General features: G+C 36.3%; 1 protein-coding gene across 1 annotated transcript in view; it reads left to right on the top strand.

Moving 5' to 3' along the window:
• Positions 1 to 22378, top strand: part of LOC142351643 (protein phosphatase 3 catalytic subunit alpha-like) — a 205726-nt gene that overhangs the window by 121838 nt on the left and 61510 nt on the right. The gene's annotated exons all lie outside the window — the stretch shown is intronic.

Genomic DNA, 22378 nt, shown 5'->3' with positions numbered 1-22378 from the left:
CCCAATCATGCTTATTGCAATCAACGGCGGCTATTTTCCGGCAATCCGCCGGGTATGTTTCTCGTGTGCGGACAGAACAGTCCCAGACAAAGCAGTCCCATTTACAATCAAGTGAATAACTTAAAGGTTTTCTTTGTTAATTGATGTGCATATGCTTGACTATACCTTTAGTTTGGACTATTTGGTCAGGGACTGTTTTGTCTGTTTTCCTGGGACTATTTTGTCTGTTTTCTTGGGACTGTTTTGTCTGTTTTCTTGGGACTGTTTTGTCTGTTTTTCTGGGACTATTTTGGCTGTTTTTTTGGGACTGTTTTGTCTGTTTTCTTGGGACTGTTTTGTCTGTTTTCTTGGGACTATTTTGTCTGTTTTCTTGGGACTGTTTTGTCTTTTTTCTTGGGACTGCTTTGTCTGTTTTCTTGGGACTACTTTGTCTGTTTTCTTGGGACTATTTTGTCTGTTTTCTTGGGACTATTTTGTCTGTTTTCTTGGGACTGTTTTCTCTGTTTTCTTGGGACTATTTTTTCTGTTTTCTTGGGACTGTTTTGTCTGTTTTCTTGGAATTATTTTGCCTGTTTTTCTTGGGACTGTTTTGTCTGTTTTCTTGGGACTTTTTTGTCTTCTTTCTCGGGTCTATTTTGTCTGTTTTTTGGGACTGTTTTATCTGTTTTCTTTGGATTCTTTTGTCTGTTTTCTTGGGACTATTTTGTCTGTTTTCTTGTGACTGCTTTGTCTGTTTTTTGGGACTATTTTCTCTGTTTTCTTGGGACTATTTTGTTCGTTTTCTTGGGACTGTTTTGTCTGTTTTCCTGGGACTGTTTTGTCTGTTTTCCTGGGACTATCTTGTCTGTTTTCTTGGGACTGTTTTGTCTGTTTTCTTGGGACTGTTTTGTCTGTTTTCTTGGGACTATTTTGTCTGTTTTCTTGGGAATGTTTTGTCTGTTTTCTTGGGAATGTTTTGTCTGTTTTCTTGGAACTATTTTGCCTGTTTTCTTGGGACTGTTTTGTCTGTTTTCTTGGGACTGTTTTGTCTGTTTTCTTGGGACTATTTTGTCTGTTTTCTTGGGACTGTTTTGTCTGTTTTCTTGGGACTGTTTTGTCTGTTTTCTGGGGACTATTTTGTCTGTTTTCTTGGGACTATTTTGTCTGTTTTTTGGGACTGTTTAATCTGTTTTCTTTGGATTCTTTCGTCTGTTTTCTTGGGACTAATTTGTCTGTTTTCTTGTGACTGCTTTGTCTGTTTTTTGGGACTATTTTCTCTGTTTTCTTGGGACTATTTTGTTCGTTTTCTTGGGACTGTTTTGTCTGTTTTCCTGGGACTGTTTTGTCTGTTTTCTTGGGACTATCTTGTCTGTTTTCTAGGGACTGTTTTGTCTGTTTTCTTGGGACTGTTTTGTCTGTTTTCTTGGGACTATTTTGTCTGTTTTCTTGGGAATGTTTTGTCTGTTTTCTTGGGACTGTTTTGTCTGTTTTCTTGGAACTATTTTGCCTGTATATTTGGGACTGTTTTGTCTGTTTTCTTGGGACTGTTTTGTCTGTTTTCTTGGGACTATTTTGTCTGTTTTCTTGGGACTGTTTTGTCTGTTTTTTGGGACTGTTCTATTTGTTTTCTTTGGATTCTTTTGTCTGTTTTCTTGGGACTATTTTGTCTGTTTTCTTGTGACTGCTTTGTCTGTTTTTTGGGACTATTTTCTTTTTTTTTTCTTGGGACTATTTTGTTCGTTTTCTTGGGACTGTTTTGTCTGTTTTCCTGGGACTGTTTTGTCTGTTTTCTTGGGACTAATTTGTCTGTTTTCTTGTGACTGCTTTGTCTGTTTTTTTGGGACTATTTTCTCTGTTTTCTTGGGACTATTTTGTTCGTTTTCTTGGGACTGTTTTGTCTGTTTTCCTGGGACTGTTTTGTCTGTTTTCTTGGGACTATCTTGTCTGTTTTCTAGGGACTGTTTTGTCTGTTTTCTTGGGACTGTTTTGTCTGTTTTCTTGGGACTATTTTGTCTGTTTTCTTGGGAATGTTTTGTCTGTTTTCTTGGGACTGTTTTGTCTGTTTTCTTGGAACTATTTTGCCTGTTTATTTGGGACGAGTTTGTCTGTTTTCCTGGGACTGTTTTGTCTGTTTTCTTGGGACTATTTTGTCTGTTTTCTTGGGACTGTTTTATCTGTTTTCTTTGGATTCTTTTGTCTGTTTTCTTGGGACTATTTTGTCTGTTTTCTTTTGACTGCTTTGTCTGTTTTTTGGGACTATTTTCTCTGTTTTCTTGGGACTATTTTGTTCGTTTTCTTGGGACTGTTTTGTCTGTTTTCTTGGGAATGTTTTGTCTGTTTTCTTGGGACTGTTTTATCTGTTTTCTTGGAACTATTTTGCCTGTTTTCTTGGGACTGTTTTGTCTGTTTTCTTGGGACTGTTTTGTCTTTTTTCTCGGGTCTATTTTGTCTGTTTTCTTGTGACTGCTTTGTCTGTTTTTTTGGGACTATTTTCTCTGTTTTCTTGGGACTATTTTGTTCGTTTTCTTGGGACTGTTTTGTCTGTTTTCCTGGGACTGTTTTGTCTGTTTTCTTGGGACTATCTTGACTTTTTTTGGGACTGTTTTGTCTGTTTTCTTGGGACTGTTTTGTCTGTTTTCTTGGGACTATTTTGTCTGTTTTTTTGGGAATGTTTTGTTTGTTTTCTTGGGACTGTTTTGTCTGTTTTCTTGGAACTATTTTGGCTGTTTTCTTGGGACTGTTTTGTCTGTTTTCTTGGGACTGTTTTGTCTGTTTTCTTGGGACTATCTTGTCTGTTTTCTAGGGACTGTTTTGTCTGTTTTCTTGGGACTGTTTTGTCTGTTTTCTTGGGACTATTTTGTCTGTTTTCTTGGGAATGTTTTGTCTGTTTTCTTGGGACTGTTTTGTCTGTTTTCTTGGAACTATTTTGCCTGTATATTTGGGACTGTTTTGTCTGTTTTCTTGGGACTGTTTTGTCTGTTTTCTTGGGACTATTTTGTCTGTTTTCTTGGGACTGTTTTGTCTGTTTTTTGGGACTGTTCTATTTGTTTTCTTTGGATTCTTTTGTCTGTTTTCTTGGGACTATTTTGTCTGTTTTCTTGTGACTGCTTTGTCTGTTTTTTGGGACTATTTTCTTTGTTTTCTTGGGACTATTTTGTTCGTTTTCTTGGGACTGTTTTGTCTGTTTTCCTGGGACTGTTTTGTCTGTTTTCTTGGGACTAATTTGTCTGTTTTCTTGTGACTGCTTTGTCTGTTTTTTTGGGACTATTTTCTCTGTTTTCTTGGGACTATTTTGTTCGTTTTCTTGGGACTGTTTTGTCTGTTTTCCTGGGACTGTTTTGTCTGTTTTCTTGGGACTATCTTGTCTGTTTTCTAGGGACTGTTTTGTCTGTTTTCTTGGGACTGTTTTGTCTGTTTTCTTGGGACTATTTTGTCTGTTTTCTTGGGAATGTTTTGTCTGTTTTCTTGGGACTGTTTTGTCTGTTTTCTTGGAACTATTTTGCCTGTTTATTTGGGACGAGTTTGTCTGTTTTCTTGGGACTGTTTTGTCTGTTTTCTTGGGACTATTTTGTCTGTTTTCTTGGGACTGTTTTATCTGTTTTCTTTGGATTCTTTTGTCTGTTTTCTTGGGACTATTTTGTCTGTTTTCTTTTGACTGCTTTGTCTGTTTTTTGGGACTATTTTCTCTGTTTTCTTGGGACTTTTTTGTTCGTTTTCTTGGGACTGTTTTGTCTGTTTTCTTGGGAATATTTTGTCTGTTTTCTTGGGACTGTTTTATCTGTTTTCTTGGAACTATTTTGCCTGTTTTCTTGGGACTGTTTTGTCTGTTTTCTTGGGACTGTTTTGTCTTTTTTCTCGGGTCTATTTTGTCTGTTTTCTTGTGACTGCTTTGTCTGTTTTTTTGGGACTATTTTCTCTGTTTTCTTGGGACTATTTTGTTCGTTTTCTTGGGACTGTTTTGTCTGTTTTCCTGGGACTGTTTTGTCTGTTTTCTTGGGACTATCTTGACTTTTTTTTGGGACTGTTTTGTCTGTTTTCTTGGGACTGTTTTGTCTGTTTTCTTGGGACTATTTTGTCTGTTTTTTTTGGGAATGTTTTGTTTGTTTTCTTGGGACTGTTTTGTCTGTTTTCTTGGAACTATTTTGGCTGTTTTCTTGGGACTGTTTTGTCTGTTTTCTTGGGACTGTTTTGTCTGTTTTCTTGGGACTATTTTGTCTGTTTTCTTGGGACTGTTTTGTCTGTTTTCTTGGGACTGTTTTGTCTGTTTTCTTGGGACTGTTTTGTCTGTTTTCTTGGAACTATTTTGCCTTTTTTCTTGGGACTGTTTTGTCTGTTTTCTTGGGACTATTTTGTCTTCTTTCTCGGGTCTATTTTGTCTGTTTTTTGGGACTGTTTTGTCTGTTTTCTTGGGACTATTTTGTCTGTTTTCTTGGGACTGTTTTGTCTGTTTTTTGGGACTGTTTTATCTGTTTTCTTTGGATTCTTTTGTCTGTTTTCTTGGGACTATTTTGTCTGTTTTCTTGTGACTGCTTTGTCTGTTTTTTGGGACTACTTTCTCTGTTTTCTTGGGACTATTTTGTTCGTTTTCTTGGGACTGTTTTGTCTGTTTTCCTGGGACTGTTTTGTCTGTTTTCTTGGGAATGTTTTGTCTGTTTTCTTGGGACTGTTTTATCTGTTTTCTTGGAACTATTTTGCCTGTTTTCTTGGGACTTTTTGTCTGTTTTCTTGGGACTGTTTTGTCTTTTTTCTCGGGTCTATTTTGTCTGTCTTCTTGTGACTGCTTTGTCTGTTTTTTTGGGACTATTTTCTCTGTTTTCTTGGGACTATTTTGTTCGTTTTCTTGGGACTGTTTTGTCTGTTTTCCTGGGACTGTTTTGTCTGTTTTTTGGGACTGTTTTATCTGTTTTCTTTGGATTCTTTTGTCTGTTTTCTTGGGACTATTTGTCTGTTTTCTTGTGACTGCTTTGTCTGTTTTTTGGGACTACTTTCTCTGTTTTCTTGGGACTATTTTGTTCGTTTTCTTGGGACTGTTTTGTCTGTTTTCCTGGGACTGTTTTGTCTGTTTTCTTGGGAATGTTTTGTCTGTTTTCTTGGGACTGTTTTATCTGTTTTCTTGGAACTATTTTGCCTGTTTTCTTGGGACTGTTTTGTCTGTTTTCTTGGGACTGTTTTGTCTTTTTTCTCGGGTCTATTTTGTCTGTCTTCTTGTGACTGCTTTGTCTGTTTTTTTGGGACTATTTTCTCTGTTTTCTTGGGACTATTTTGTTCGTTTTCTTGGGACTGTTTTGTCTGTTTTCCTGGGACTGTTTTGTCTGTTTTCTTGGGACTATCTTGACTTTTTTCTTGGGACTGTTTTGTCTGTTTTCTTGGGACTGTTTTTTCTGTTTTCTTGGGACTATTTTTTCTGTTTTTTGGGAATGTTTTGTTTGTTTTCTTGGGACTGTTTTGTCTGTTTTCTTGGAACTATTTTGCCTGTTTTCTTGGGACTGTTTTGTCTGTTTTCTTGGGACTGTTTTTTCTGTTTTCTTGGGACTATTTTGTCTGTTTTCTTGGGACTGTTTTGTCTGTTTTCTTGGGACTGTTTTGTCTGTTTTCTTGGAATTATTTTGCCTGTTTTTCTTGGGACTGTTTTGTCTGTTTTCTTGGGACTTTTTTGTCTTCTTTCTCGGGTCTATTTTGTCTGTTTTTTGGGACTGTTTTATCTGTTTTCTTTGGATTCTTTTGTCTGTTTTCTTGGTACTATTTTGTCTGTTTTCTTGTGATTGCTTTGTCTGTTTTTTGGGACTATTTTCTCTGTTTTCTTGGGACTATTTGGTCTTTTTTCTTGGGACTGTTTTGTCTTTTTTCTCGGGTCTATTTTGTCTGTTTTCTTGTGACTGCTTTGTCTCTTTTTTTGGGACTAATTTCTCTGTTTTCTTGGGACTATTTTGTTCGTTTTCTTGGGACTGTTTTGTCTGTTTTCCTGGGACTGTTTTGTCTTTTTTCTCGGGTCTATTTTGTCTGTCTTCTTGTGACTGCTTTGTCTGTTTTTTTGGGACTATTTTCTCTGTTTTCTTGGGACTATTTTGTTCGTTTTCTTGGGACTGTTTTGTCTGTTTTCCTGGGACTGTTTTGTCTGTTTTCTTGGGACTATCTTGACTTTTTTCTTGGGACTGTTTTGTCTGTTTTCTTGGGACTGTTTTTTCTGTTTTCTTGGGACTATTTTTTCTGTTTTTTGGGAATGTTTTGTTTGTTTTCTTGGGACTGTTTTGTCTGTTTTCTTGGAACTATTTTGCCTGTTTTCTTGGGACTGTTTTGTCTGTTTTCTTGGGACTGTTTTTTCTGTTTTCTTGGGACTATTTTGTCTGTTTTCTTGGGACTGTTTTGTCTGTTTTCTTGGGACTGTTTTGTCTGTTTTCTTGGAATTATTTTGCCTGTTTTTCTCGGGACTGTTTTGTCTGTTTTCTTGGGACTTTTTTGTCTTCTTTCTCGGGTCTATTTTGTCTGTTTTTTGGGACTGTTTTATCTGTTTTCTTTGGATTCTTTTGTCTGTTTTCTTGGTACTATTTTGTCTGTTTTCTTGTGACTGCTTTGTCTGTTTTTTGGGACTATTTTCTCTGTTTTCTTGGGACTATTTGGTCTTTTTTCTTGGGACTGTTTTGTCTTTTTTCTCGGGTCTATTTTGTCTGTTTTCTTGTGACTGCTTTGTCTCTTTTTTTGGGACTAATTTCTCTGTTTTCTTGGGACTATTTTGTTCGTTTTCTTGGGACTGTTTTGTCTGTTTTCCTGGGACTGTTTTGTCTTTTTTCTTGGGACTATCTTGACTGTTTTCTTGGGACTGTTTTGTCTGTTTTCTTGGGACTGTTTTGTCTGTTTTCTTGGGACTATTTTGTCTGTTTTTTTGGGAATGTTTTGTTTGTTTTCTTGGGACTATTTTGTCTGTTTTCTTGGAACTATTTTGCCTGTTTTCTTGGGACTGTTTTGTCTGTTTTCTTGGGACTGTTTTGTCTGTTTTCTTGTGACTGCTTTGTCTGTTTTTTTGGGACTATTTTCTCTGTTTTCTTGGGACTATTTTGTTCGTTTTCTTGGGACTGTTTTGTCTGTTTTCCTGGGACTGTTTTGTCTGTTTTCTTGGGACTATCTTGACTGTTTTCTTGGGACTGTTTTGTCTGTTTTCTTGGGACTGTTTTGTCTGTTTTCTTGGGATTATTTGGTCTGTTTTTTTTGGGAATGTTTTTTTTGTTTTCTTGGGACTATTTTGTCTGTTTTCTTGGAACTATTTTGCCTGTTTTCTTGGGACTATCTTGTCTGTTTTCTTGGGACTGTTTTGTCTGTTTTCTTGGGACTGTTTTGTCTGTTTTCTTGGGACTATTTTGTCTGTTTTCTTGGGAATGTTTTGTCTGTTTTCTTGGGACTGTTTTGTCTGTTTTCTTGGGACTATCTTGACTGTTTTCTTGGGACTGTTTTGTCTGTTTTCCTGGGACTGTTTTGTCTGTTTTCTTGGGACTATCTTGACTGTTTTCTTGGGACTGTTTTTTCTGTTTTCTTGGGACTGTTTTGTCTGTTTTCTTGGGACTATTTTGTCTGTTTTTTGGGAATGTTTTGTTTGTTTTCTTGGGACTATTTTGTCTGTTTTCTTGGAACTATTTTGCCTGTTTTTTTGGGACTGTTTTGTCTGTTTTCTTGGGACTGTTTTGTCTGTTTTCTTGGGACTATTTTGTCTGTTTTCTTGGGACTGTTTTGTCTGTTTTCTTGGGACTGTTTTGTCTGTTTTCTTGGAATTATTTTGCCTGTTTTTCTTGGGACTGTTTTGTCTGTTTTCTTGGGACTTTTTTGTCTTCTTTCTCGGGTCTATTTTGTCTGTTTTTGGGACTGTTTTATCTGTTTTCTTTGGATTCTTTTGTCTGTTTTCTTGGGACTATTTTGTCTGTTTTCTTGTGACTGCTTTGTCTGTTTTTTGGGACTATTTTCTCTGTTTTCTTGGGAGTATTTTGCCTGTTTTTCTTGGGACTGTTTTGTCTGTTTTCTTGGGACTTTTTTGTCTTCTTTCTCGGGTCTATTTTGTCTGTTTTTTGGGACTGTTTTATCTGTTTTCTTTGGATTCTTTTGTCTGTTTTCTTGGAATTATTTTGCCTGTTTTTCTTGGGACTGTTTTGTCTGTTTTCTTGGGACTTTTTTGTCTTCTTTCTCGGGTCTATTTTGTCTGTTTTTTGGGACTTTTTTATCTGTTTTCTTTGGATTCTTTTGTCTGTTTTCTTGGGACTATTTTGTCTGTTTTCTTGTGACTGCTTTGTCTGTGTTTTGGGACTATTTTCTCTGTTTTCTTGGGACTATTTTGTCTTTTTTCTTGGGACTGTTTTGTCTTTTTTCTCGGGTCTATTTTGTCTGTTTTCTTGTGACTGCTTTGTCTGTTTTTTTGGGACTATTTTCTCTGTTTTCTTGGGACTATTTTGTTCGTTTTCTTGGGACTGTTTTGTCTGTTTTCCTGGGACTGGTTTGTCTGTTTTCTTGGGACTATCTTGACTGTTTTCTTGGGACTGTTTTGTCTGTTTTCTTGGGACTGTTTTGTCTGTTTTCTTGGGACTATTTTGTCTGTTTTTTTGGGAATGTTTTGTTTGTTTTCTTGGGACTATTTTGTCTGTTTTCTTGGAACTATTTTGCCTGTTTTCTTGGTTCTGTTTTGTCTGTTTTCTTGGGACTGTTTTGTCTGTTTTCTTGTGACTGCTTTGTCTGTTTTTTTGGGACAATTTTTTTTCTCTGTTTTCTTGGGACTATTTTGTTCGTTTTCTTTGGACTGTTTTGTCTGTTTTCCTGGGACTGTTTTGTCTGTTTTCTTGGGACTATCTTGACTGTTTTCTTGGGACTGTTTTGTCTGTTTTCTTGGGACTGTTTTGTCTGTTTTTTTGGGAATGTTTTGTTTGTTTTCTTGGGACTATTTTGTCTGTTTTCTTGGAACTATTTTGCCTGTTTTCTTGGGACTGCTTTGTCTGTTTTTTTGGGACTATTTTGTCTGTTTTCTTGGGACTGTTTTGTTTGTTTTCTTGTGACTGCTTTGTCTGTTTTCTTGGTTCTGTTTTGTCTGTTTTCTTGGGACTGTTTTGTCTGTTTTCTTGTGACTGCTTTGTCTGTTTTTTTGGGACTATTTTCTCTGTTTTCTTGGGACTATTTTGTTCGTTTTCTTTGGACTGTTTTGTCTGTTTTCCTGGGACTGTTTTGTCTGTTTTCTTGGGACTATCTTGACTGTTTTCTTGGGACTGTTTTGTCTGTTTTCTTGGGACTATTTTGTCTGTTTTTTTGGGGAATGTTTTGTTTGTTTTCTTGGGACTATTTTGTCTGTTTTCTTGGGACTGCTTTGTCTGTTTTTTTGGGACTATTTTGTCTGTTTTCTTGGGACTGTTTTGTCTGTTTTCTTGTGACTGCTTTGTCTGTTTTCTTGTGACTGCTTTGTCTGTTTTTTGGGACTATTTTCTCTGTTTTCTTGGGACTATTTTGTCTTTTTTCTTGGGACTGTTTTGTCTGTTTTCCTGGGACTGTTTTGTCTGTTTTCTTGGGACTATCTTGACTGTTTTCTTGGGACTGTTTTGTCTGTTTTCTTGGGACTGTTTTGTCTGTTTTCTTGGGACTATTTTGTCTGTTTTTTTGGGATTGTTTTGTCTGTTTTCTTGGGAATGTTTTGCCTGTTTTCTTGGGACTGCTTTGTCTGTTTTTTTGGGACTATTTTCTCTGTTTTCTTGGGACTATTTTGTTCGTTTTCTTTGGACTGTTTTGTCTGTTTTCCTGGGACTGTTTTGTCTGTTTTCTTGGGACTATCTTGACTGTTTTCTTGGGACTGTTTTGTCTGTTTTCTTGGGACTATTTTGTCTGTTTTTTTGGGGAATGTTTTGTTTGTTTTCTTGGGACTATTTTGTCTGTTTTCTTGGGACTGCTTTGTCTGTTTTTTTGGGACTATTTTGTCTGTTTTCTTGGGACTGTTTTGTCTGTTTTCTTGTGACTGCTTTGTCTGTTTTCTTGTGACTGCTTTGTCTGTTTTTTGGGACTATTTTCTCTGTTTTCTTGGGACTATTTTGTCTTTTTTCTTGGGACTGTTTTGTCTGTTTTCCTGGGACTGTTTTGTCTGTTTTCTTGGGACTATCTTGACTGTTTTCTTGGGACTGTTTTGTCTGTTTTCTTGGGACTGTTTTGTCTGTTTTCTTGGGACTATTTTGTCTGTTTTTTTGGGATTGTTTTGTCTGTTTTCTTGGGAATGTTTTGCCTGTTTTCTTGGGACTGTTTTGTTTGTTTTCTTGGGACTATTTTGTCTGTTTTCTTGGAACTATTTTGCCTGTTTTCTTGGGACTGCTTTGTCTGTTTTTTTGGGACTATTTTGTCTGTTTTCTTGGGACTGTTTTGTCTGTTTTCTTGTGACTGCTTTGTCTGTTTTCTTGGTTCTGTTTTGTCTGTTTTCTTGGGACTGTTTTGTCTGTTTTCTTGTGACTGCTTTGTCTGTTTTTTTGGGACTATTTTCTCTGTTTTCTTGGGACTATTTTGTTCGTTTTCTTTGGACTGTTTTGTCTGTTTTCCTGGGACTGTTTTGTCTGTTTTCTTGGGACTATCTTGACTGTTTTCTTGGGACTGTTTTGTCTGTTTTCTTGGGACTATTTTGTCTGTTTTTTTGGGGAATGTTTTGTTTGTTTTCTTGGGACTATTTTGTCTGTTTTCTTGGGACTGCTTTGTCTGTTTTTTTGGGACTATTTTGTCTGTTTTCTTGGGACTGTTTTGTCTGTTTTCTTGTGACTGCTTTGTCTGTTTTCTTGTGACTGCTTTGTCTGTTTTTTTGGGACTATTTTGTCTGTTTTCTTGGGACTGTTTTGTCTGTTTTCTTGTGACTGCTTTGTCTGTTTTCTTGTGACTGCTTTGTCTGTTTTTTGGGACTATTTTCTCTGTTTTCTTGGGACTGTTTTGTCTGTTTTCTTGTGACTGCTTTGTCTGTTTTTTTGGGACTATTTTCTCTGTTTTCTTGGGACTATTTTGTTCGTTTTCTTTGGACTGTTTTGTCTGTTTTCCTGGGACTGTTTTGTCTGTTTTCTTGGGACTATCTTGACTGTTTTCTTGGGACTGTTTTGTCTGTTTTCTTGGGACTATTTTGTCTGTTTTTTTGGGGAATGTTTTGTTTGTTTTCTTGGGACTATTTTGTCTGTTTTCTTGGGACTGCTTTGTCTGTTTTTTTGGGACTATTTTGTCTGTTTTCTTGGGACTGTTTTGTCTGTTTTCTTGTGACTGCTTTGTCTGTTTTCTTGTGACTGCTTTGTCTGTTTTTTTGGGACTATTTTGTCTGTTTTCTTGGGACTGTTTTGTCTGTTTTCTTGTGACTGCTTTGTCTGTTTTCTTGTGACTGCTTTGTCTGTTTTTTGGGACTATTTTCTCTGTTTTCTTGGGACTATTTTGTCTTTTTTCTTGGGACTGTTTTGTCTGTTTTCCTGGGACTGTTTTGTCTGTTTTCTTGGGACTATCTTGACTGTTTTCTTGGGACTGTTTTGTCTGTTTTCTTGGGACTGTTTTGTCTGTTTTCTTGGGACTATTTTGTCTGTTTTTTTGGGATTGTTTTGTCTGTTTTCTTGGGAATGTTTTGCCTGTTTTCTTGGGACTGTTTTGTCTGTTTTCTTGGGACTGTTTTGTCTTTTTTCTCGGGTCTATTTTGTCTGTTTTCTTGTGACTGCTTTGTCTGTTGTTTTGGGACTATTTTCTCTGTTTTCTTGGGACTATTTTGTTCGTTTTCTTGGGACTGTTTTGTCTGTTTTCCTGGGACTGTTTTGTCTGTTTTCTTGGGACTATCTTGACTGTTTTCTTGGGACTGTTTTGTCTGTTTTCTTGGGACTCTTGGGACTGTTTTGTCTGTTTTCTTGGGACTATTTTGTCTGTTTTTTTGGGAATGTTTTGTCTGTTTTCTTGGGACTGTTTTGTCTGTTTTCTTGGAACTATTTTGCCTTTTTTCTTGGGACTGTTTTGTCTGTTTTCTTGGGACTGTTTTGTCTGTTTTCTTGGGACTATTTTGCCTGTTTTCTTGGGACTGTTTTGTCTGTTTTCTTGGGACTGTTTTGTCTGTTTTCTTGGGACTATTTTGTCTGTTTTTTTGGGAATGTTTTGTCTGTTTTCTTGGGACTGTTTTGTCTGTTTTCTTGGAACTATTTTGCCTTTTTTCTTGGGACTGTTTTGTCTGTTTTCTTGGGACTGTTTTGTCTGTTTTCTTGGGACTATTTTGTCTGTTTTCTTGGGACTGTTTTGTCTGTTTTCTTGGGACTGTTTTGTCTGTTTTCTTGGGACTATTTTGTCTGTTTTCTTGGGACTATTTTGTCTGTTTTCTTGGGACTGTTTTGTCTGTTTTCTTGGGACTGTTTTGTCTGTTTTCTTGGGACTATTTTGTCTGTTTTCTTGGGACTGTTTTGTCTGTTTTCTTGGGACTGTTTTGTCTGTTTTCTTGGGACTATTTTCTCTGTTTTCTTGGGACTATTTTGTCTTTTTTCTTGGGACTGTTTTGTCTGTTTTCCTAGGACTGTTTTGTCTGTTTTCTTGGGACTATCTTAACTGTTTTCTTGGGACTGTTTTGTCTGTTTTCTTGGGACTATTTTCTCTGTTTTCTTGGGACTATTTTGTCTTTTTTCTTGGGACTGTTTTGTCTGTTTTCCTAGGACTGTTTTGTCTGTTTTCTTGGGACTATCTTAACTGTTTTCTTGGGACTATTTTGTCTGTTTTCTTGGGACTGTTTTGTCTGTTTTCTTGGGACTGTTTTGTCTGTTTTCTTGGGACTATTTTGTCTGTTTTCTTGGAACTATTTTGCCTTTTTTCTTGGGACTGTTTTGTCTGTTTTCTTGGGACTATTTTGTCTGTTTTCTTGGGACTATTTTGTCTGTTTTCTTGGGACTGTTTTGTCTGTTTTCTTGGGACTGTTTTGTCTGTTTTCTTGGGACTATTTTGTCTGTTTTCTTGGGACTGTTTTGTCTGTTTTCTTGGGACTGTTTTGTCTGTTTTCTTGGGACTATTTTCTCTGTTTTCTTGGGACTATTTTGTCTTTTTTCTTGGGACTGTTTTGTCTGTTTTCCTAGGACTGTTTTGTCTGTTTTCTTGGGAATATCTTAACTGTTTTCTTGGGACTGTTTTGTCTGTTTTCTTGGGACTGTTTTGTCTGTTTTCTTGGGACAATTTTGTCTGTTTTTTTGGGATTGTTTTGTCTGTTTTCTTGGGAATGTTTTGCCTGTTTTCTTGGGACTGTTTTGTCTGTTTTCTTGGGACTGTTTTGTCTTTTTTCTCGGGTCTATTTTGTCTGTTTTCTTGTGACTGCTTTGTCTGTTTTTTTGGGACTATTTTCTCTGTTTTCTTGGGACTATTTCGTTCGTTTTCTTGGGACTGTTTTGTCTGTTTTCCTGGGACTGTTTTGTCTGTTTTCTTGGGACTATCTTGACTGTTTTCTTGGGACTGTTTTGTCTGTTTTCTTGGGACTGTTTTGTCTGTTTTCTTGGGACTATTTTGTCTGTTTTTTTGGGAATGTTTTGTCTGTTTTCTTGGGACTGTTTTGTCTGTTTTCTTGGAACTATTTTGCCTTTTTTCTTGGGACTGTTTTGTCTGTTTTCTTGGGATTGTTTTGTCTGTTTTCTTGGGACTATTTCGTCTGTTTTCTTGGGACTGTTTTGTCTGTTTTCTTGGGACTGTTTTGTCTGTTTTCTTGGGACTATTTTGTCTGTTTTCTTGGGACTATTTTGTCTGTTTTCTTGGGACTATTTTGTCTGTTTTCTTGGGACTGTTTTGTTTGTTTTCTTGGGACTATTTTTTGTGTTTTCTTGGGACTGTTTTGTCTGTTTTCTTGGAATTATTTTAACTGTTTTCTTGGGAATATTTTGTCTGTTTTCTTGGGACTTTTTTTGTCTTCTTTCTCGGGTCTATTTTGTCTGCTTTCTTGGGACTGTTTTGTCTTTTTTCTTGGGACTGTTTTGTCTGTTTTCCTAGGACTGTTTTGTCTGTTTTCTTGGGACTATCTTAACTGTTTTCTTGGGACTGTTTTGTCTGTTTTCTTGGGACTATTTTCTCTGTTTTCTTGGGACTGTTTTGTCTGTTTTCCTAGGACTGTTTTGTCTGTTTTCTTGGGACTATCTTAACTGTTTTCTTGGGACTATTTTGTCTGTTTTCTTGGGACTGTTTTGTCTGTTTTCTTGGGACTGTTTTGTCTGTTTTCTTGGGACTATTTTGTCTGTTTTCTTGGAACTATTTTGCCTTTTTTCTTGGGACTGTTTTGTCTGTTTTCTTGGGACTATTTTGTCTTTTTTCTTGGGACTGTTTTGTCTGTTTTCCTAGGACTGTTTTGTCTGTTTTCTTGTGACTATCTTAACTGTTTTCTTGGGACTGTTTTGTCTGTTTTCTTGGGACTGTTTTGTCTGTTTTCTTGGGACTATTTTGTCTGTTTTTTTTGGGATTGTTTTGTCTGTTTTCTTGGGAATGTTTTGCCTGTTTTCTTGGGACTGTTTTGTCTGTTTTCTTGGGACTGTTTTGTCTTTTTTCTCGGGTCTATTTTGTCTGTTTTCTTGTGACTGCTTTGTCTGTTTTTTGGGACTATTTTCTCTGTTTTCTTGGGACTATTTTGTTCGTTTTCTTGGGACTGTTTTGTCTGTTTTCCTGGGACTGTTTTGTCTGTTTTCTTGGGACTATCTTGTCTGTTTTCTTGGGACTGTTTTGTCTGTTTTCTTGGGACTATTTTGTCTGTTTTTTTGGGAATGTTTTGTCTGTTTTCTTGGGACTGTTTTGTCTGTTTTCTTGGAACTATTTTGCCTTTTTTCTTGGGACTGTTTTGTCTGTTTTCTTGGGACTGTTTTGTCTGTTTTCTTGGGACTATTTTGTCTGTTTTCTTGGGACTGTTTTGTCTGTTTTCTTGGGACTGTTTTGTCTGTTTTCTTGGGACTATTTTGTCTGTTTTCTTGGGACTATTTTGTCTGTTTTCTTGGGACTATTTTGTCTGTTTTCTTGGCACTGTTTTGTTTGTTTTCTTGGGACTATTTTTTGTGTTTTCTTGTGACTGTTTTGTCTGTTTTCTTGGAATTATTTTAACTGTTTTCTTGGGAATGTTTTGTCTGTTTTTTGGGAATGTTTTATCTGTTTTCTTGGGACTATTTTGTCTGTTTTCTTGGGACTATTTTGTTTGTTTTCTTGGGACTATTTTGTCTGTTTTCTTGGGACTGTTTTGTCTGTTTTCTTGGGACTGTTTTGTCTGTTTTCTTGGGACTATTTTGTCTGTTTTCTTGGGACTATTTTGTCTGTTTTCTTGGGACTATTTTGTCTGTTTTCTTGGGACTATTTTGTCTGTTTTCTTGTGACTGCTTTGTCTGTTTTTTTGGGACTATTTTCTCTGTTTTCTTGGGACTATTTTGTTCGTTTTCTTGGGACTGTTTTGTTTGTTTTCCTGGGACTGTTTTGTCTGTTTTCTTGGAACTATTTTGCCTTTTTTCTTGGGACTGTTTTGTCTGTTTTCTTGGGACTGTTTTGTCTGTTTTCTTGGGACTATTTTGTCTGTTTTCTTGGGACTGTTTTGTCTGTTTTCTTGGGACTGTTTTGTCTGTTTTCTTGGGACTATTTTGTCTGTTTTCTTGGGACTATTTTGTTTGTTTTCTTGGGACTATTTTGTCTGTTTTCTTGGGACTGTTTTGTCTGTTTTCTTGGGACTGTTTTGTCTGTTTTCTTGGGACTATTTTGTCTGTTTTCTTGGGACTATTTTGTCTGTTTTCTTGGGACTATTTTGTCTGTTTTCTTGGGACTATTTTGTCTGTTTTCTTGTGACTGCTTTGTCTGTTTTTTTGGGACTATTTTCTCTGTTTTCTTGGGACTATTTTGTTCGTTTTCTTGGGACTGTTTTGTTTGTTTTCCTGGGACTGTTTTGTCTGTTTTCTTGGGACTATCTTGTCTGTTTTCTTGGGACTGTTTTGTCTGTTTTCTTGGGACTGTTTTGTCTGTTTTCTTGGGACTATTTTGTCTGTTTTCTTGGGAATGTTTTGTCTGTTTTCTTGGGACTGTTTTGTCTGTTTTTATGGAACTATTTTGCATGTTTTCTTGGGACTGTTTTGTTTGTTTTCTCGGACTATTTTGTCTGTTTTCTTGGGACTGTTTTGTCTGTTTTCTTGGAACTGTTTTGTTTGTTTTCTTGAGACTTTTTTGTCTGTTTTCTTGGGACTATTTTATCTGTTTTCTTGGGACTATTTTGTCTGTTTTCTCGGGTCTATTTTGTCTGTTTTCTTGGGACTGTTTTGTCTGTTTTTTGGGAATGTTTTATCTGTTTTCATAGGATTCTTTTGTCTGTTTTCTTGGGACTGTTTTGTCTGTTTTTTGGGAATGTTTTATCTGTTTTCTTTGGATTCTTTTGTCTGTTTTCTTGGGACTATTTTGTCTGTTTTCTTGTGACTGCTTTGTCTGTTTTTTGGGACTATTTTCTCTGTTTTCTTGGGACTATTTTGTTCGTTTTCTTGGGACTGTTTTGTCTGTTATCCTGGGACTGTTTTGTCTGTTTTCTTGGGACTATCTTGTCTGTTTTCTTGGGACTATTTTGTCTGTTTTCTTGGGACTGTTTTGTCTGTTTTCTTGGGACTATTTTGTCTGTTTTCTTGGGAATGTTTTGTCTGTTTTCTTGGGACTGCTTTGTCTGTTTTCTTGGAACTATTTTGCATGTTTTCTTGGGACTGTTTTGTTTGTTTTCTTGGACTATTTTGTCTGTTTTCTTGGGACTGTTTTGTCTGTTTTCTTGGGACTATTTTGTCTGTTTTCTTGGGACTGTTTTGTCTGTTTTCCTGCGACTGTTTTGTATGATTTCTTGGCTCTGTTTTTGTTTGTTTTCTTGAGACTTTTTTGTCTGTTTTCTTGGGACTATTTTGTCTGTTCTCTTGGGACTATATTGTCTGTTTTCTTGGGACTGTTTTGTCTGTTTTCTTAGGACTGTTTTGTCTGTTTTCTTGGGACTATTTTGTCTGTTTTCTTGGGACTGTTTTGTCTGTTTTCCTGCGACTGTTTTGTATGATTTCTTGGCTCTGTTTTTTTTTGTTTTCTTGGGACTATTTTGCCTGTTTTCTTGGGACTGTTTTGTCTGTTTTCTTGTGACTGCTTTTTCTGTTTTTTTGGGACTGTTTTGTCTGTTTTCTTGGGATTATTTTGTCTGTTTTCTTGACACTGTTTTGTCTGTTTTCCTGGGACTGTTTTGTCTGTTTTCTTGGGACTATCTTGTCTGTTTTCTTGGGACTGTTTTGTCTGTTTTCTTGGGACTGTTTTGTCTGTTTTCTTGGGACTATTTTGTCTGTTTTCTTGGGACTGTTTTGTCTGTTTTCTTGGGACTGTTCTGTCTGTTTTCTTGGAACTATTTTGCCTGTTTTCTTGGGACTGTTTTGTCTGTTTTCTTGGGACTATTTTGTCTGTTTTCTTGGGACTGTTTTGTCTGTTTTCTTGGTACTGTTTTGTTTGTTTTCTTGGGACTTTTTGTCTGTTTTCTTGGGACTATTTTGTCTGTTTTTTGGGACTATTTTGTCTGTTTTCTTGGGACTGTTTTTTCTGTTTTCTTGCGACTGTTTTGTATGATTTCTTGGGACTGTTTTTTCTGTTTTCTTGGGACTATTTTGCCTGTTTTCTTGGGACTGTTTTGTCTGTTTTCTTGGGACTGTTTTGTCTGTTTTCTTGGGACTGTTTTTTCTGTTTTCTTGGGACTGTTTTTTCTGTTTTCTTGGGACTGTTTTGTCTGTTTTCTTGGTACTGTTTTGTCTGTTTCCTGGGGACTGTTTTTTCTGTTTTCTTGGGACGTTTTTGTCTGTCTTCTTGGAACTATTTTGTCTGTTTTCTTGGGACTATCTTGTCTGTTTTCTTGGGACTGTTTTGTCTGTTTTCTTGGGACTGTTTTGTCTGTTTTCTTGGGACTATTTTGTCTGTTTTCTTGGGAATGTTTTGTCTGTTTTCTTGGGACTGTTTTGTCTGTTTTCTTGGAACTATTTTGCATGTTTTCTTGGGACTGTTTTGTTTGTTTTCTTGGACTATTTTGTCTGTTTTCTTGGGACTGTTTTGTCTGTTTTCTTGGGACTGTTTTGTCTGTTTTCTTGGTACTGTTTTGTTTGTTTTCTTGGGACTTTTTGTCTGTTTTCTTGGGACTATTTTGTCTGTTTTTTTGGTACTATTTTTTCTGTTTTCTTGGGACTGTTTTTTCTGTTTTCTTGCGACTGTTTTGTATGATTTCTTGGGACTGTTTTTTCTGTTTTCTTGGGACTATTTTGCCTGTTTTCTTGGGACTGTTTTGTCTGTTTTCTTGGGACTGTTTTGTCTGTTTTCTTGGGACTGTTTTTTCTGTTTTCTTGGGACTGTTTTTTCTGTTTTCTTGGGACTGTTTTGTCTGTTTTCTTGGGACTGTTTTTTCTGTTTTCTTGGGACTGTTTTGTCTGTTTTCTTGGAACTATTTTGCATGTTTTCTTGGGACTGTTTTGTTTGTGTTCTTGGACTATTTTGTCTGTTTTCTTGGGACTATTTTGTCTGTTTTCTTGGGACTGTTTTGTCTGTTTTCTTGGTACTGTTTTGTTTGTTTTCTTGGGACTTTTTGTCTGTTTTCTTGGGACTATTTTGTCTGTTTTTTTGGGACTATTTTGTCTGTTTTCTTGGGACTGTTTTTTCTGTTTTCTTGCGACTGTTTTGTATGATTTCTTGGGACTGTTTTTTCTGTTTTCTTGGGACTATTTTGCCTGTTTTCTTGGGACTGTTTTGTCCGTTTTCTTGGGACTGTTTTGTCTGTTTTCTTGGGACTGTTTTTTCTGTTTTCTTGGGACTGTTTTGTCTGTTTTCTTGGGACTGTTTTGTCTGTTTTCTGGGGACTGTTTTTTCTGTTTTCTTGGGACGTTTTTGTCTGTCTTCTTGGAACTATTTTGTCTGTTTTCTTGGGACTATCTTGTCTGTTTTCTTGGGACTGTTTTGTCTGTTTTCTTGGGACTGTTTTGTCTGTTTTCTTGGGACTATTTTGTCTGTTTTCTTGGGAATGTTTTGTCTGTTTTCTTGGGACTGTTTTGTCTGTTTTCTTGGAACTATTTTGCATGTTTTCTTGGGACTGTTTTGTTTGTTTTCTTGGACTATTTTGTCTGTTTTCTTGGGACTGTTTTGTCTGTTTTCTTGGAACTGTTTTGTTTGTTTTCTTGAGACTTTTTTTGTCTGTTTTCTTGGGACTATTTTGTCTGTTTTCTTGGGACTGTTTTTTCTGTTTTCTTGCGACTGTTTTGTATGATTTCTTGGGACTGTTTTTTCTGTTTTCTTGGGACTATTTTGCCTGTTTTCTTGGGACTTTTTTGTCTGTTTTCTTGGGACTGTTTTGTCTGTTTTCTTGGGACTGTTTTTTCTGTTTTCTTGGGACTGTTTTTTCTGTTTTCTTGGGACTGTTTTTTCTGTTTTCTTGGGACTGTTTTGTCTGTTTTCTGGGGACTGTTTTTTCTGTTTTCTTGGGACGTTTTTGTCTGTCTTCTTGGAACTATTTTGTCTGTTTTCTTGGGACTATCTTGTCTGTTTTCTTGGGACTGTTTTGTCTGTTTTCTTGGGACTGTTTTGTCTGTCTTCTTGGAACTATTTTGTCTGTTTTCTTGGGACTATCTTGTCTGTTTTCTTGGGACTGTTTTGTCTGTTTTCTTGGGACTGTTTTGTCTGTTTTCTTGGGACTATTTTGTCTGTTTTCTTGGGAATGTTTTGTCTGTTTTCTTGGGACTGTTTTGTCTGTTTTCTTGGAACTATTTTGCATGTTTTCTTGGGACTGTTTTGTTTGTTTTCTTGGACTATTTTGTCTGTTTTCTTGGGACTGTTTTGTCTGTTTTCTTGGAACTGTTTTGTTTGTTTTCTTGAGACTTTTTTTGTCTGTTTTCTTGGGACTATTTTGTCTGTTTTCTTGGGACTGTTTTTTCTGTTTTCTTGCGACTGTTTTGTATGATTTCTTGGGACTGTTTTTTCTGTTTTCTTGGGACTATTTTGCCTGTTTTCTTGGGACTTTTTTGTCTGTTTTCTTGGGACTGTTTTGTCTGTTTTCTTGGGACTGTTTTTTCTGTTTTCTTGGGACTGTTTTTTCTGTTTTCTTGGGACTGTTTTGTCTGTTTTCTTGGGACTGTTTTGTCTGTTTTCTGGGGACTGTTTTTTCTGTTTTCTTGGGACGTTTTTGTCTGTCTTCTTGGAACTATTTTGTCTGTTTTCTTGGGACTATCTTGTCTGTTTTCTTGGGACTGTTTTGTCTGTTTTCTTGGGACTGTTTTGTCTGTTTTCTTGGGACTATTTTGTCTGTTTTCTTGGGAATGTTTTGTGTGTTTTCTTGGGACTGCTTTGTCTGTTTTCTTGGAACTATTTTGCATGTTTTCTTGGGACTGTTTTGTTTGTTTTCTTGGACTATTTTGTCTGTTTTCTTGGGACTGTTTTGTCTGTTTTCTTGGAACTGTTTTGTTTGTTTTCTTGAGACTTTTTTGTCTGTTTTCTTGGGACTATTTTGTCTGTTTTCTTGGGACTATTTCGTCTGTTTTCTTGGGACTAGTTTGTCTGTTTTCTTAGGACTGTTTTGTCTGTTTTCTTGGGACTATTTTGTCTGTTTTCTTGGGACTGTTTTGTCTGTTTTCTTGCGACTGTTTTGTATGATTTCTTGGCTCTGTTTTTTTTGTTTTCTTGGGACTATTTTGCCTGTTTTCTTGGGACTGTTTTGTCTGTTTTCTTGTGACTGCTTTTTCTGTTTTTTGGGACTGTTTTGTCTGTTTTCTTGGGATTATTTTGTCTGTTTTCTTGACACTGTTTTGTCTGTTTTCCTCGGACTGTTTTGTCTGTTTTCTTGGGACTATCTTGTCTGTTTTCTTGGGACTGTTTTGTCTGTTTTCTTGGGACTATTTTGTCTGTTTTCTTGGGACTATTTTGTCTGTTTTCTTGGGACTGTTTTGTCTGTTTTCTTGGGACTGTTTTGTCTGTTTTCTTGGAACTATTTTGCCTGTTTTCTTGGGACTGTTTTGTCTGTTTTCTTGGGACTATTTTGTCTGTTTTCTTGGGACTGTTTTGTCTGTTTTCTTGGTACTGTTTTGTTTGTTTTCTTGGGACTTTTTGTCTGTTTTCTTGGGACTATTTTGTCTGTTTTCTTGGGAATATTTTGTCTGTTTTCTTGGGACTGTTTTGTCTGTTTTCTTAGGACTGTTTTGTCTGTTTTCTTGGGACTAATTTGTCTGTTTTTTTGGGACTGTTTTGTCTGTTTTCTTGCGACTGTTTTGTATGATTTCTTGGGACTGTTTTTTCTGTTTTCTTGGGACTATTTTGCCTGTTTTCTTGGGACTGTTTTGTCTGTTTTCTTGGGACTGTTTTGTCTGTTTTCTTGGGACTGTTTTTTCTGTTTTCTTGGGACTGTTTTTTCTGTTTTCTTGGGACTATCTTGTCTGTTTTCTTGGGACTGTTTTGTCTGTTTTCTTGGGACTCATTTGTCTGTTTTCTTGGGACTATTTTGTCTGTTTTCTTGGGACTGTTTTGTCTGTTTTCTTGGGACTGTTTTGTCTGTTTTCTTGGAACTATTTTGCCTGTTTTCTTGGGACTGTTTTGTCTGTTTTCTTGGGACTATTTTGTCTGTTTTCTTGGGACTGTTTTGTCTGTTTTCTTGGTACTGTTTTGGTTGTTTTCTTGGGACTTTTTTGTCTGTTTTCTTGGGACTATTTTGTCTGTTTTCTTGGGACTATTTTGTCTGTTTTCTTGGGACTGTTTTGTCTGTTTTCTTAGGACTGTTTTGTCTGTTTTCTTGGGACTGTTTTTTCTGTTTTCTTGGGACTGTTTTTTCTGTTTTCTTGGGACTATTTTGTCTGTTTTCTTGGGACTGTTTTGTCTGTTTTCTTGCGACTGTTTTGTATGACTTCTTGGCTGTTTTTTTTTGTTTTCTTGGGACTATTTTGCCTGTTTTCTTGGGACTGTTTTGTCTGTTTTTTTTGTGACTGCTTTTTCTGTTTTTTGGGACTGTTTTGTCTGTTTTCTTGGGATTATTTTGTCTGTTTTCTTGACACTGTTTTGTTTGTTTTCCTCGGACTGTTTTGTCTGTTTTCTTGGGACTATCTTGTCTGTTTTCTTGGGACTGTTTTGTCTGTTTTCTTGGGACTGTTTTGTCTGTTTTCTTGGGACTATTTTGTCTGTTTTCTTGGGACTGTTTTGTCTGTTTTCTTGGGACTGTTTTGTCTGTTTTCTTGGAACTATTTTGCCTGTTTTCTTGGGACTGTTTTGTCTGTTTTCTTGGGACTATTTTGTCTGTTTTCTTGGGACTGTTTTGTCTGTTTTCTTGGTACTGTTTTGGTTGTTTTCTTGGGACTTTTTTGTCTGTTTTCTTGGGACTATTTTGTCTGTTTTCTTTGGACTATTTTGTCTGTTTTCTTGGGACTGTTTTGTCTGTTTTCTTAGGACTGTTTTGTCTGTT

The sequence above is a fragment of the Convolutriloba macropyga genome, chromosome 13, assembly GCF_964194025.1.
Source record: "Convolutriloba macropyga chromosome 13, txConMacr16.3, whole genome shotgun sequence".
Lineage (NCBI taxonomy): Eukaryota > Metazoa > Xenacoelomorpha > Acoela > Convolutidae > Convolutriloba > Convolutriloba macropyga.
The sequence above is the reverse complement of the archived record's forward strand: the minus strand, read 5'-3'. Positions and strand labels throughout refer to the sequence as shown.